Source organism: Corythoichthys intestinalis, chromosome 15 (assembly GCF_030265065.1).
Source record: "Corythoichthys intestinalis isolate RoL2023-P3 chromosome 15, ASM3026506v1, whole genome shotgun sequence".
In the NCBI taxonomy this organism is placed as follows: domain Eukaryota; kingdom Metazoa; phylum Chordata; class Actinopteri; order Syngnathiformes; family Syngnathidae; genus Corythoichthys; species Corythoichthys intestinalis.
In genome coordinates this window covers 54,650,444-54,662,698 of record NC_080409.1, presented here as the reverse complement: position 1 = coordinate 54,662,698, position 12,255 = coordinate 54,650,444, and the positions used below count along the sequence as shown (strand labels likewise).

Sequence of the window (12,255 nt, the reverse complement as noted above, 5' to 3'; positions counted from 1 at the left end):
TTCCAAAATCAACAACAAGTGACAAAAAAAATCAATTTTATATTGTAGAATAATTTGTAATAATAATGTATCGATAATCGTTCTATGGCCATATCGTGAGACCGTTCTTATCGTGATCCCCGTTTCGTATCGTGAGGTACCCAGAGGTTCCCGCCTCTACTACTGACTAAAGCCATTTGTGTGTATCTGCAAAATATGAAAAGCGCTCCAGAGGCTTGACCACATGACTTGGTTTAAACCGAGTGTTTGGGCTGAACCTCGGCAACGGTTAGTCATCGTTCCCTCAAGTAATATTAATCAATTATCTTGCCCGCCGGATCGCTTTGGGGGAGAAGTCATCTGGAAAGAGGCACAAGCAAATATAATGGGAACGAGCACGAGCACATGCCAGTGAACGCTGTAATGCCTAATCCTTTGAGACAGCCCACCGCCACAATGTCACTTCTAGTTCGCTTATCCTCTGCTCTCTGCCTGCCTCACAAATATCTTGTCCGACCCGCGCTAACTTTATTTTGGGGGGGAACAGAAATTGCTCAAGATTTATTGCTGTGGAGTAGAAGAGAAGGAAAGCAGGTTAGATTTTTAAAATGGCCTTTTTTTTCCTAGACAGAAGGCTTTGTTAAACAAACAAACGAACCAAAAAAAAAACAATGTCAGGCATATGTGAATGTGAGATGGATGAAGTGGAAAAAAATAGCTCCTTTCCTTCCAAATCCTAACTAGAGGAGGGGGAGTTAAGCTACGGGCTGCAGTGCAGATTGGCCTTTTAATAACCATGACCGCAAGTCATACGGGGTCAAATTGGATTTGGCTCACTTGACCAAAACCTCATTAATACTTAACCTATTAGTAAAGGAGTGCTTCAAAGTTTGATTTCAACATACATAAAACGGAGCGTCATGCATAGCTTCTGATGAAATTCATTTGTGCATTGCGATGGTCAACTGGAAAATGTTCTTTTGTGGTTTTCAAATTATATTCAGAGGTGGGTAGAGTAGGCCAAAATTTGACTCAAGTAAGAGGAACGTTACTTCCAAAAATTACTCAAGTAAAGGTAGTCATCCAAAAATGTACTCAAGTACAAGTCAAAAAGTATTCCTTGAAAAGAATACTCAAGTTATGAGTAACATTGTGAGTAACTGTTTACAATGCTTGATTTTTTAATAATGGTAGATTCTTTTTAATTTATATGAACCGTTGCTATTATACTGTACTATAACCTATTACATGACCACATTAGGCCAAAAATGATGACACAAAAATCATCAAATTCAGACCAGAACAACACTTGAAACATCACCCGTCCTTTAATACTAAAGCATTCGTAATCATTTTATCTTTTGACGTATTGAGATAACAATGTCAACCATTACTTTTTCGGGACCACATTACCATGCCGATACAGTATTTTGAACCTCTTTTGTTTTGACCCCCCTTTATTAAAAAAAAAACCAAATGAACAAAAAACATTACCCATCCATAAAGCATGCGCATGGTAAAATGGAGCTTGTGGTTGTTGTTGTGACGCTTCATTGGTGAAGATTAGACGGCCTCTGTCGGCATCTATGGCACAAATAAAACTAAACCTAATATTTAGAATAAGAAAAGAAAAATGTAACGACTCTAGTGTAGCCCAAATTAGCGAAGTAAGAGTAGCGTTTCTTCTTCACAAATGTACTTTTTCTTAAAAGTTTACTCAAGAAATTATAACGTGTTACTATCCACCAGTGATTACGATTATAAGAAGTCTGTCTATTGCTTTCGAAAACTTTTCGTGAAATGACTTTTTCGCGTTCCAAAGCTTCCTTATCTCGAGCTCATTCTACAGACGTTATCACATGACAACTCGAGCTCATACCAAACAGTGCTAAAAGACGAGTTAAATTCGGCAGCCGTTAGATGCGATTTCATCTCGCGGTTTGCACTTTGACAAAGTATCGCTAGTTATAGCCTCATTTTGTCTGCAAGTTGAAATGATCTATTACAGTGCGTATTCTTTCATTTAATGAACAATTTTTCATAATATGAAACCTTCGAAAAATTTCGTGAAATGACTTTTTTGTGCACTTATGCGTTCTCATCTCACGCTAGCAATGTAAAAAAAAAAAAATGTATTTTGCACCTGCTCACGCCTTGTTTTCCTGCTCTCCGTCATACCAAATCTGACATCAAGTATCGGCAGAGAGAAGTTTTGGTCTATGAGCCTGACGGTTTGCCTTTCTCTTTGAAGAAAAATGAATACCTGAACACGAACGACACCGACGCCATTAGAGCCTGTGGAAATGCTAGTTTTTTTCCCCACAAGAACTTCAAAGAGAAAAATTACATTTCAGTCAGCAGCCACACCCGACTCTTATCTTGTGGGAGAAATGTAAACCCAATCAAGGCTTGTTAAGGTGCTCCTAACTGGACTCGAGTTTATGGCTTCACACAAAAAGACCACCTGCAAAGTTACATCTTTACAATCATGTCCCTTCTTGTGTCACATCATTTGTCAGCGGGACACTTTTCCGATCCTTGCCCCTCACAATGTAGCTGCAGGGTTCAGAGAGGCTCAAGTGCCACACAATGTACCGGCTTATTTTTTGCTGCTCATTAGCACAATAGTCATAGTCCTCGGAGGCTTGTGTCTGTTCTCTTCAATATACCTTCCATATTCAAATGTGGCCAAAACGCATTTGAGTTCAAGGCCGGATGTGACTGCGTTTGAACGACCCGTTTTCCGAGCTGTTGCCCGCGGAGCCGTGCGGCCGGCATGAGCCCAAAGGAAAAGAGACGTTTTACAGAGGATATCGTTTCCTTGTCTCCCTCGCCATCGGATGCATTAAAAGATCAATGGATGCCTCCGTTGAGAGGCGATGCAGTCAGTCTGGTAAACAAGAAACATATGCTGAAAAAATGTACAGTGTAATAGCAGAGTCAAATGCATAACATTGGGAAAATATTTGTTGTGTCATAGATTTCTTAATGTATTAACGGGGCGCGGGGCAGATAAATAGGGGGCCTGCATTGTTGGCGAGGCCGCCAAAGCTGACCGAGTGGAATTACAAAGAGCTTTTTCCGTTGAAAATTCTTGTGAATTAATACTTAAATCCCCGAATTCCTTATAGATATGCTCGTAAAACAGTGTCGATTCTTGGTTAAAAGCAAAAAAAAAAATTTTACTTAAATATGTCATAGTACAATGCTAGTCTGTTAGTAAACATAGCTAGTGGCCACCTTACGTAAACAGCTTTTCCGGCGAAAATTCTTGTGAATAAATGCTTAAATCCCTGAATTCTCTATAGATGTGGACTTAAAACAGTCTCGATTCTCGGTTAAAAGCAGCAACAACAACAACAAAAAAGAGTGCAGTTAGCATTTATTTTACATAAATATGTCTAAGTACAATGCTTGTCTGTTACTCAATGAGGCGGCCGCCATATGTAAACAGAGCATTTCCAGTGAAAATTTGTAAGAACAAATGCTTAAATCCCAGAATTCTTTATAAATGTGGATGTAAAACAGTCTCGATTTTTTGTTAAAAGCAAAAAAACATGCAGGTAGCATTTATTTTATGTAAATATTGTGAACTATGACGCTAGACTGTAAGGAAATTAGCAGCCACCATATGTAAACAAAGAGCTTTTTCAGCTGAAAATTCTTGTGAATAAATGCTTAAATCCTAGAATTCGATATTGACGTAAAAGAGTCTTGATTCTTGGTTAAAAGCAACAACAACAAAAAACCGTACAGTTAGCATTTATTTTACGTAAATATTTTTTCACAACGTTTCAGAATGCATGCATGGTACGAAAAATAGTATATTTACCTTCAATAAACCTCAATGAAATCACTCCTGAGACAATCCTTCTTGTTTGTATGCGGTACAGCTTTCGTACTTTTTCAATCCTAAATCAGGTGTTGGATCACTGCATGTGTTGACTCTGCGACCGATTGCAAATAACTGAAGCGGACTGTAGGGCGGCCCACAACTTAAAGGCTTTGCACAGTGAAGGTGGAATCTGACCCGTCAATCATTATGAAGTCTATGGATGTGTTGTAATGCAGGAACCGACCACTCTGCTAGTAAAAAAAAGTGTACCAGAAGGATATAAAGCAGGGATGTCAAACTCATACAGTAAGGGCGCTGTCTCTTGGGGTCGTGTGGTCTATGGGACACAAGAACAGCAAGTGGGAGACATTAAAACTGTCTCGCGTTCTTTCCCATGTCACTCGCCAGAATACTGTACACAGTAATGGAAAAGCGATGAACCCCTTACTAGTGTCCTTTTAATATTAATACATTACAGCTACATCTCTAAGAAAAGTATTTTTGGTCTGCCATTCGGTTGGATTGCGTTCACGTTACACAAACACGAGCAACGCCGGGCCATACTGTGGAAATGGTAATTCATGTTTTCGTGTCTTTTTTTTTTTTAACAACTTGGCAAATATTAAGTCCACTCAAGTTAAGCAAGCACATATACAGTGGTATGGAAAAGTATCTCACCTTTTGGAATTTCTCACATTTCTGCATAAAATCACCATCAAATGTGATCGGATCTTTGTCAAAATCACACAGGTAAAAAAACTGTTTGCTTTAAACTAAAACCACCCAAACATTTATCGGTTTTCAAATTTTAATGAGGATAGTATGCAAACAGTAACAGAATGGGAAAAATAAGTAAGTAAACCATCACATTTAATATTTTGTGGCTCCCCACTTTGGCATCAATAAGTTCAACCAGACACCTCCTGTAGCTGCTGATCAGTCTGGCACATCGATCAGGACTATCTTCTCAACAAAATTGCTGTAAATCAGTCAGATTCCTGGGATGTCTGGCATGAATTGCTGTCTTTAGGTTGTGCCACAGCATCTCAGAGGGGTTCATGTCTGGACTTTGACTTGGCCATTCCTGAACGTGTATTTTGTTCTTCTGAAACCATTCTGAAGTTGATTTGCTTCTGTGTTTTGGATCATTGTCTTGGTGCAGCATCCATCCTCTTTTTAGCTTCAACTGTCTGACAGATGGACTCAGGTTTTCCTGCAAAAAATCCTGATAAACCTTTGAATTCATTCTTCCAATAATGATTGCAAGTTGTCCAGGCCGTGAGGCTGCAAAATGGCCCCAAATCATGATGCTCCCTCCACCATGCTTCACAGTGGGGATGAGGTGTTGATGTTGGTGAGCAGTTCCATTTGTCCTCCACACAAGACGTTGTGTGTTACTCCCAAACAATTCAACTTTGGTTTCATCAGTCCACATAATATTTTGCCAAAACTTCTGTGGAGTGTCCGAGTGTGTTTTTGCGAACGTTAAACGAGCAACACTGTTTTTAGACAGCAGTGGTTTCCTCCCATGAACACCATTCTTGGCCATAGTTTTACATATAATTAAGATATTGGACTGTGCCACTGATTTCTGTAAGTCTTTAGCAGACACTCTGGGGTTCTTTTTTACCTCTGAGTATTCTGTGCTGAACTCTTGGCCTAATCTTTGGTGGACAGCCACTCCTAAGGGGAGAAGCAAAAGTGCCAAACTCTCTCCATTTGTAGACAACTTCTCTGATTGTCAATGGATTAACAATCAGACTTTTAGAGATGGTTTTGCATCCTTTCCCAATTTTATACAAATGAATAATTCTTGATCGCAGGTCTTCAGACAGCTCTTTTGACCGAGCCATGATGCACAACAGACAATGCTTCTCATCAGGACTATTCTTACCAGGTGTGGGTTTATAGTGGGCAGGGTAGCTTTAAACCACTCATCGGCGACTGGGCACACACACCTGACTTAAATGTTTGGTAAAAATTGATTTCAATTGCTCTTTAAGTCTCCTTAGGCAGAGGGCTAACTTACTTATTTTTTTCCCCTTCTGTCATTGCATACTGTCCTCATTAAAATATGAAAACCTATAAATGGTTGGTTGGTTTTAGTTAAAGCAACCACTGTATTTTCATCTGTGTGATTTTGACAAAGAGCAGATCACATTTGATTGTGATTTTATGCAGTAATGTGAAAAATTACAAAAGGTTCAGACACTTTTTCATGTCACTGTATATGGCAAATAGTCCATATTCCCAAGAACATGGTCTCCCTATGGACAAACCTCTGTTGAAAACCTCACACCTTTACAAGCAAATGGGATTTGAAATGATTAGACTAGAGCAGCAATCTTTCCACAAGCTTCATTGAAAAGAATAGTTGGCTTTTTAGTTGAATGAAATTTGGCAATTAAAATGAGTTGTGCATCTTGATGGAAAATCTTTCCGTGAGCGAGGGATGACATTTACAAATGCTGTGTTGGCACATTCGTCTAAATGGATGACCCCTTGCAAATCTCACCTATGACCACCCTGCATGTTTATCATATTTTTTTTCTTTTTTAAATCTCGACGGATACATTAATGCCTGCTGTCTTTTGACCGGTGTTGTTTTAAATGGAACTGCAGACTTAAAGACCTGTAGACGCTAATAAGCCACAATTGTTCTCTTTTACAATAAAGGGAATAGTATCGTTTCTTGGATTTACCGATCGACTGTTTGTATAGACCCTACCCACCGACGTCACAAAATCACGTGCTCGCTGTATGGTTCCGCCCACTTGTCCGTCATTTTGTGTCTGTATTATCAATGGTCTCAATTGATCGAGCAATTTATAATGCACTTCATGGAAGACCCGGTGCTTTCGGATGCCGTAAACTCACTTGATGCGTTGCATAAAAGGCGTTATGTGGAAAAGCTTCAGTTTATCCATTCGCCAGATCCATATTTAATGCCTAAATCGATGTTTTTCGACCCGCTGTCTCCGCCGTATTTGCCTGACATCTGCTAGCTACCCTGAACTGTACAACTATCTTGTCCACACAAAATCAGCCTATTCTCACGAAAGTTTGAAAAACTTTAAGAGCTTGGAGGCTTATAAATACTTCGTTGCTGGTTGGGTGAAACAGGTCCTCGTCCACGAAAATTCGGCATAATCTATCTTGTGCTTGGAAAGGTGAGTTACGAAATTTTCAATTCAAAATCTTTTGTTATTGCTAACATCCACTGTCAAGTCTAATGTATTTCATGTCGTTTGTCAATGGAGTTAAGGCTTTTAATGTTTATATGGTTTAGCGATAGCACTCTCACTACATACATACGTGTATGTTGTCGGCGATTAGCCTAGCAATGAGCTTAATTGTGCTTGTCAGCCCAAAACCCTCTAAATATATATTAAATGCATCTTACCAGATATAAAATGACTACTACATAATCTGTGGTAATCGTTTGGAGCCCAGTTTTCTCGTCGAATTGCAGCAGCCCATCTCGCTCTCTTCTCTCCGGGTCTCTCGGAATCCGGTAGAACTTCAAGTCTCTCCGTCTTCTCCGTCTATCTTCTCTGTTATTGCAACCGACCGCCACACACGCCTTCACCATTTTGATTATTAATGTTAACGAGCAGAAAAACACGTCGTAAATAGGAGGAATGTACGTAGCCGTAACAGGGAAATATGATGTGTTGACGGACAAGTGGGCGGCACCAGTCAGGAGGAAGGAGTTGTGACGTCACGTGGGTAGGGTCTATACCCTAACACACCCGATGTAAAAGAAATAGCACTTACACCATAGTTTAAAGAAAACCAGCAGAATATAGGGCATAAGAGATACATGACGCCTTCTCATGGAAGCCCACATTCAGAGAGACAGATGCGTGCGCACACATCTGCTCTATTATATAACTTAAATATTTGTTAATAATACTCTCTTTGTGTGATATCATCAATCACTTTACATAACCATTTTAAAATAGCCACTTTTAAGCGAACTCATTCAAGAACAACCGGACCATTTTTAACACAGGCATTTTATTGGAGAGCATTTTGACTCTTCGAGCGAATCATATAGCGTGAATAACAAAACGTTACTGACCTCACATGTCAAGCGCAGGCCCCCCGAGGGGATAGTGAGGGCGAGTGTTTTTAATAAAGCGTGGAAAACCGTTCACAGATGGTGAGTACATGAAGGACACGTTCATCAACATATCAGAACACCTATTTGCAGACTTCAAAAACAAAACCAAGATAATAATAAAACCAAAAACAAAAAAACAAAGACATGCCCAGATATGGGGCATGTCGTGCAAGTTCCATTTTGTTGTTTACTGAAACTTCAAAATAAAAATGACATTAAAAATCAGATTTCTTTATTGCATTTCTATAATTTCATAAAACAGGCATGAAAATCTCTCACCTTTCGGCGAAGTTCACCATTTTGAAGTAATAAAAGGGTGACCTACGTGAATTGTGTAGATCCGAGGAGAAAAATTTTAAGGGGGGGGGGGTCAGGAGATTTTTTTTTTTAATGTCAGACACTTGGTATGCAACTAACTAACTAACTAACTAACAACATGTTTTATTAAATTTGCTAAGCCTGCCGCGATATACAATGAGTCCATTTATGCACAGTAAATAAAAATGAGGGCGGTAATTTTCACGGCTGTGTTTTATCGCCACGTGCGTGTGTGTATACATTTGTGCATGCACGTACACGTGCGTGTAGATGGCATATGAGACTCCAGTTCCTTTCACAGAAGTGTATTGGTCATCAAAACGCCATAGAATTAAAGCTCAGACATACAAAATAAGGAAACGCATCAATATTAAACACTGTAAACGTTTGGCATTGCTACATTGAGGCTATTGGGGAAAATAGACAACCTACAACCTGCTATAAAACATTGGAAGTCTTCTCCAAAATCCAAACTTGCGGTTAAAAGGTGACACTTCAAACATGAAAAATTCGCTGGTTAACAGCATTTGAAAACGGGAAAAAAAAGATGACTGACACCACATGCAATGACAAAGAGCTTTCTTTTTGTTAGCGGTTTAGTGAACGTACTTCTGGTGAACATTTCAAAATAAAAGCACAGCATGTTAGTCATATAAATAACGATTTCTGGAGTTAATCCCACATACTTCAGAATTCAGATTCTACACTAAGTGAGCTTTAAAATGACACCCTTTATGAAAAATCTGGATTGGCAATGATTATAATACTACCATATACTGTATAGTAGTATAATATAAATATGAATGCTAGATATATTTTTTAAGAATTGTTTTGAATCATGTTGGAAAGGCGAAGTCAGTGTTCTGAATCTATTTACTTTCCATTCTTTTGCACTAGTTAATGCTATAAGCATTTTACCTCATTGTTTATTTGTGATTAATTGTTGTTATTTATGTGTTTATTGTACTTTAATAAAGAATTCAAGTGTTCCAAAATGTTTTGTGAATTAATAAGCATCATCAAAAATGTCACTGCTGAATTAAAAAAAAAAAAAAAAAAAGGGGTGGGGGGGTTATTAGATAAGTCGCCTAATCGTAAAAATAGTCGGCTGAATAATTGGAAGAAAATTAGTCGTTTGTGTTAGGTTTTGTGTTGGTTTCTCCTAGTGTGACTTGTCCCTGTGATTACCCATTGCTCTCACCTGTGTGTGTTTTCCCAGTGTATCCTGCAATTTGCATCCACCTGTGTTACCCAGCTGTTCCTCGTCTCGTTACCCCTTGTCTGTGTATATAATGACCCAGTTACTTGTCACTCCTTGTTGCGTCATTGTCTACGTCAATGTCTATGTCTATGCCAACGTCAATTTCAAGCCCTTTCCGCGCCCTCGTGTACCAGTTCCTCTGTTTAAGTAAGTTTTGGTTTGAACCTTGCCTTTTGATCCCTAGTGTTTTTGTTTGTACTTTGTGCTTTTGTTAGTTGTAATTAAAACCATTTTTTGAGTTCTCTGCCACCTGCCTCGCTGCCTTTTTCGTTTTCCCTGCATTTGGGTCCACACAACCTGCCTGCCTGCCCGCTTCCCTGACAGTTTGGGACAGCCCTAGTTGTACAGCGTACCAGAACATATTTCCTCCAAACGCTTATCTTTTTAACCCCTGACCCATTTTTTATGCCTTTAAAAGCAATGAAAGAAGTCATTAGTATTGTAATGAATTTAAACTTGAGGTGGCATCATACAACAGAGTGGTCATGTGGTGCATTGGATGCATTGCAGAGATAATAAACATTCAATCATGAAGGCTCATTATGTACTTTTAGCCGACTTAGTCATTTTGATAGGTTAATATAGCTCAGCCAGATACATACAGCATGTTTTTATTGGCTTATTTAAGGCTTTTTCGTTTTTGTGGCTCCAGACATATTTTTTTTTTTTTTTTGGGCCAATATGGCTCTTTCAACATTTTGGGTTGCCGACCCTTGTACTAGTTGAACCAATTTTACAAACTGTATCAAAACGAAAACATAAAGAGGGGTTTTAAATTAATATTAAATTATTTTAACCCAAACTAACGTAAATTTTTTTTTTTTTTTAAGAACAAGTCTTTCTATCCATGGCTCCCTTTGAGAAGAGCTTCTCACTCTTATCTTATCAGTTTGCTGCCAAGACATTGACATGACAGGAAGACACATGGGTTGAGATAAAGTTCCAATAGAAATTGGAGGGTAAATACCTCACCACTCCATGTTAATTAGCAGTCCAAATAACGACTTTTTAGCCAAACCCAAAATGAATTTCCAGTGGGCAGCAGGAAGTGGGGAAATGGCCTCCATGCAGCCTGTCAATTGCCCTGTTACAGTTAAGAAATTCAGCAGGCTGGTACGGCTCATATTTCATCCCAGGTAAAGATTACCTGTCAGGCCCATGGGAGATGTATTGATCTGTTTTCCTTTTTCCGCCAGCAATCACCTGACAAAGGCACCTAGGAGGTGAGTGAATGAGTGATGCCTGCTCTGCTCTGCTCTGCTCCGCTACCGCCGCTCTTCGCGTGCGTTCGCCCGCCCACCCGTGGGTGGAAGGCTGATGAGGAAGAGGAGAGATCATCCTGCCATAAACTCTGTTTGAACCACCTCTCTTTGTCCCTCGGGGTCACAGGTCAGGTCAGTGCAAAATGATTTTCCTTTTAAGTGCCCTTTCTCCTCGTCTGATGCGTTTGTTGGGCAGCGCGGTGCGTGGCGACGCAAAAAACGCACGCACGCAAACGACGCCCTCTGGTTCCTGCTGACAAATGCGTGTTGCGGGTCACCTAGTTCAACTCACTTTGGGTTTCAAAGTGTTGGGCGCCGCTCTCTCGTACAGTCACGTGGTCTCTGGAGTTTCCCGCGGCTGCTCCAGTGCAAATCGATGCACTTTACATTATCTCCTGCTTTCTCGGCAGCTACGACTATTTATATATTTGACTTGTTCAATGCAATGTCTACATCAATATCAAACATCGCGATGGGTAAGTGTGCTATTAATGAAGCCATGTGTAATTAGCTGCCAGTTAACTGAGGATTAAATCTGAGGACACAAATTAAGAGTCATGATAGACAGCAGGTACGTCTCTTTTTTTGAAACATTTTTAATTTACAACGATTTAAATATATTTCCTCGATAGCAGAACGTCTTGGCAGCCACCGCAATTTAATATGGAGTGCAAATACCATCTTATCTCCATGGCGCTTATCTTTGTATTTAACAGTCGTGAAGGCATGCGTAATTGCCTTGCAAATGATCTATAAAGGATTACATCTATGCAGGACACTTGTGCAGTTTCAGTAAATATGAAAAAATATGGGATGAGATCCTGCCCCAAGTGAAGGAGTTTAAGTATCTTGGAGTCTTGTTGACGAGCGAAGAAAGGAGGGAGCCGGAGATTGACAGGCGGATCGGTGTAGCGTCTGCAGTAATGCGTACTCTGTACCGGTTTGTTGCGGTGAAAGGGGAGCTTGGCCAAAAGGCGAAGCTCTCGATTCACCAATCAATCTGCGTTCCTACCCTCACCTAGCTCGTGACCAAAAGAACAAGATCCCTGATACGAGCGGTTGAAACGAGTTTCCTCCACAGGGTGTCCGGGCTTGCTCTTGGAGATCTCTATCATCCGGGAGGGACTAAGGGTCGAGCTGCCATTCCTCCGTGTTGGGAGGAGCCAGCTGAGGTGGCTCCGGCATCTGGCTCAGATGCCACCTGGACGCCTCCCTGGAGAGGTGTTCCGGGCTGCCCCTACTGGCGGGAGGCCCCGGGGACCACCTAGGAAAGACAATCTCTCTCGGCTGGCCTGGGAGGGCCTTGGGATCCGGCCGCGGAAAGCTGGTTGAAGTGGTTGGGGAAAGGGAAGTCTGGGCTTCCTTGGTAAAGCTGCTGCCCCCAAAACCCGACCCCAGATTTACCGGTAGATAATGGATGGACGGATGAAAAAAATATTTGGGATGTACAGGAAGCAAAATTCTTGGCCGAATC

The 12,255-nt window shown here is 40.4% G+C and overlaps 1 long non-coding RNA gene across 1 annotated transcript in view; it reads left to right on the top strand.

The window, feature by feature from the left end:
- LOC130931180 (uncharacterized) overlaps nucleotides 1-10,907 on the top strand; it is a 34,452-nt gene extending 23,545 nt beyond the window's left edge. The window contains exon 4 of the long non-coding RNA XR_009067168.1: nucleotides 10,716-10,907. This is a non-coding gene — a long non-coding RNA (uncharacterized LOC130931180). The remainder of the gene's footprint in view (nucleotides 1-10,715) is intronic.
- Nucleotides 10,908-12,255: the final 1,348 nt, after the last annotated feature.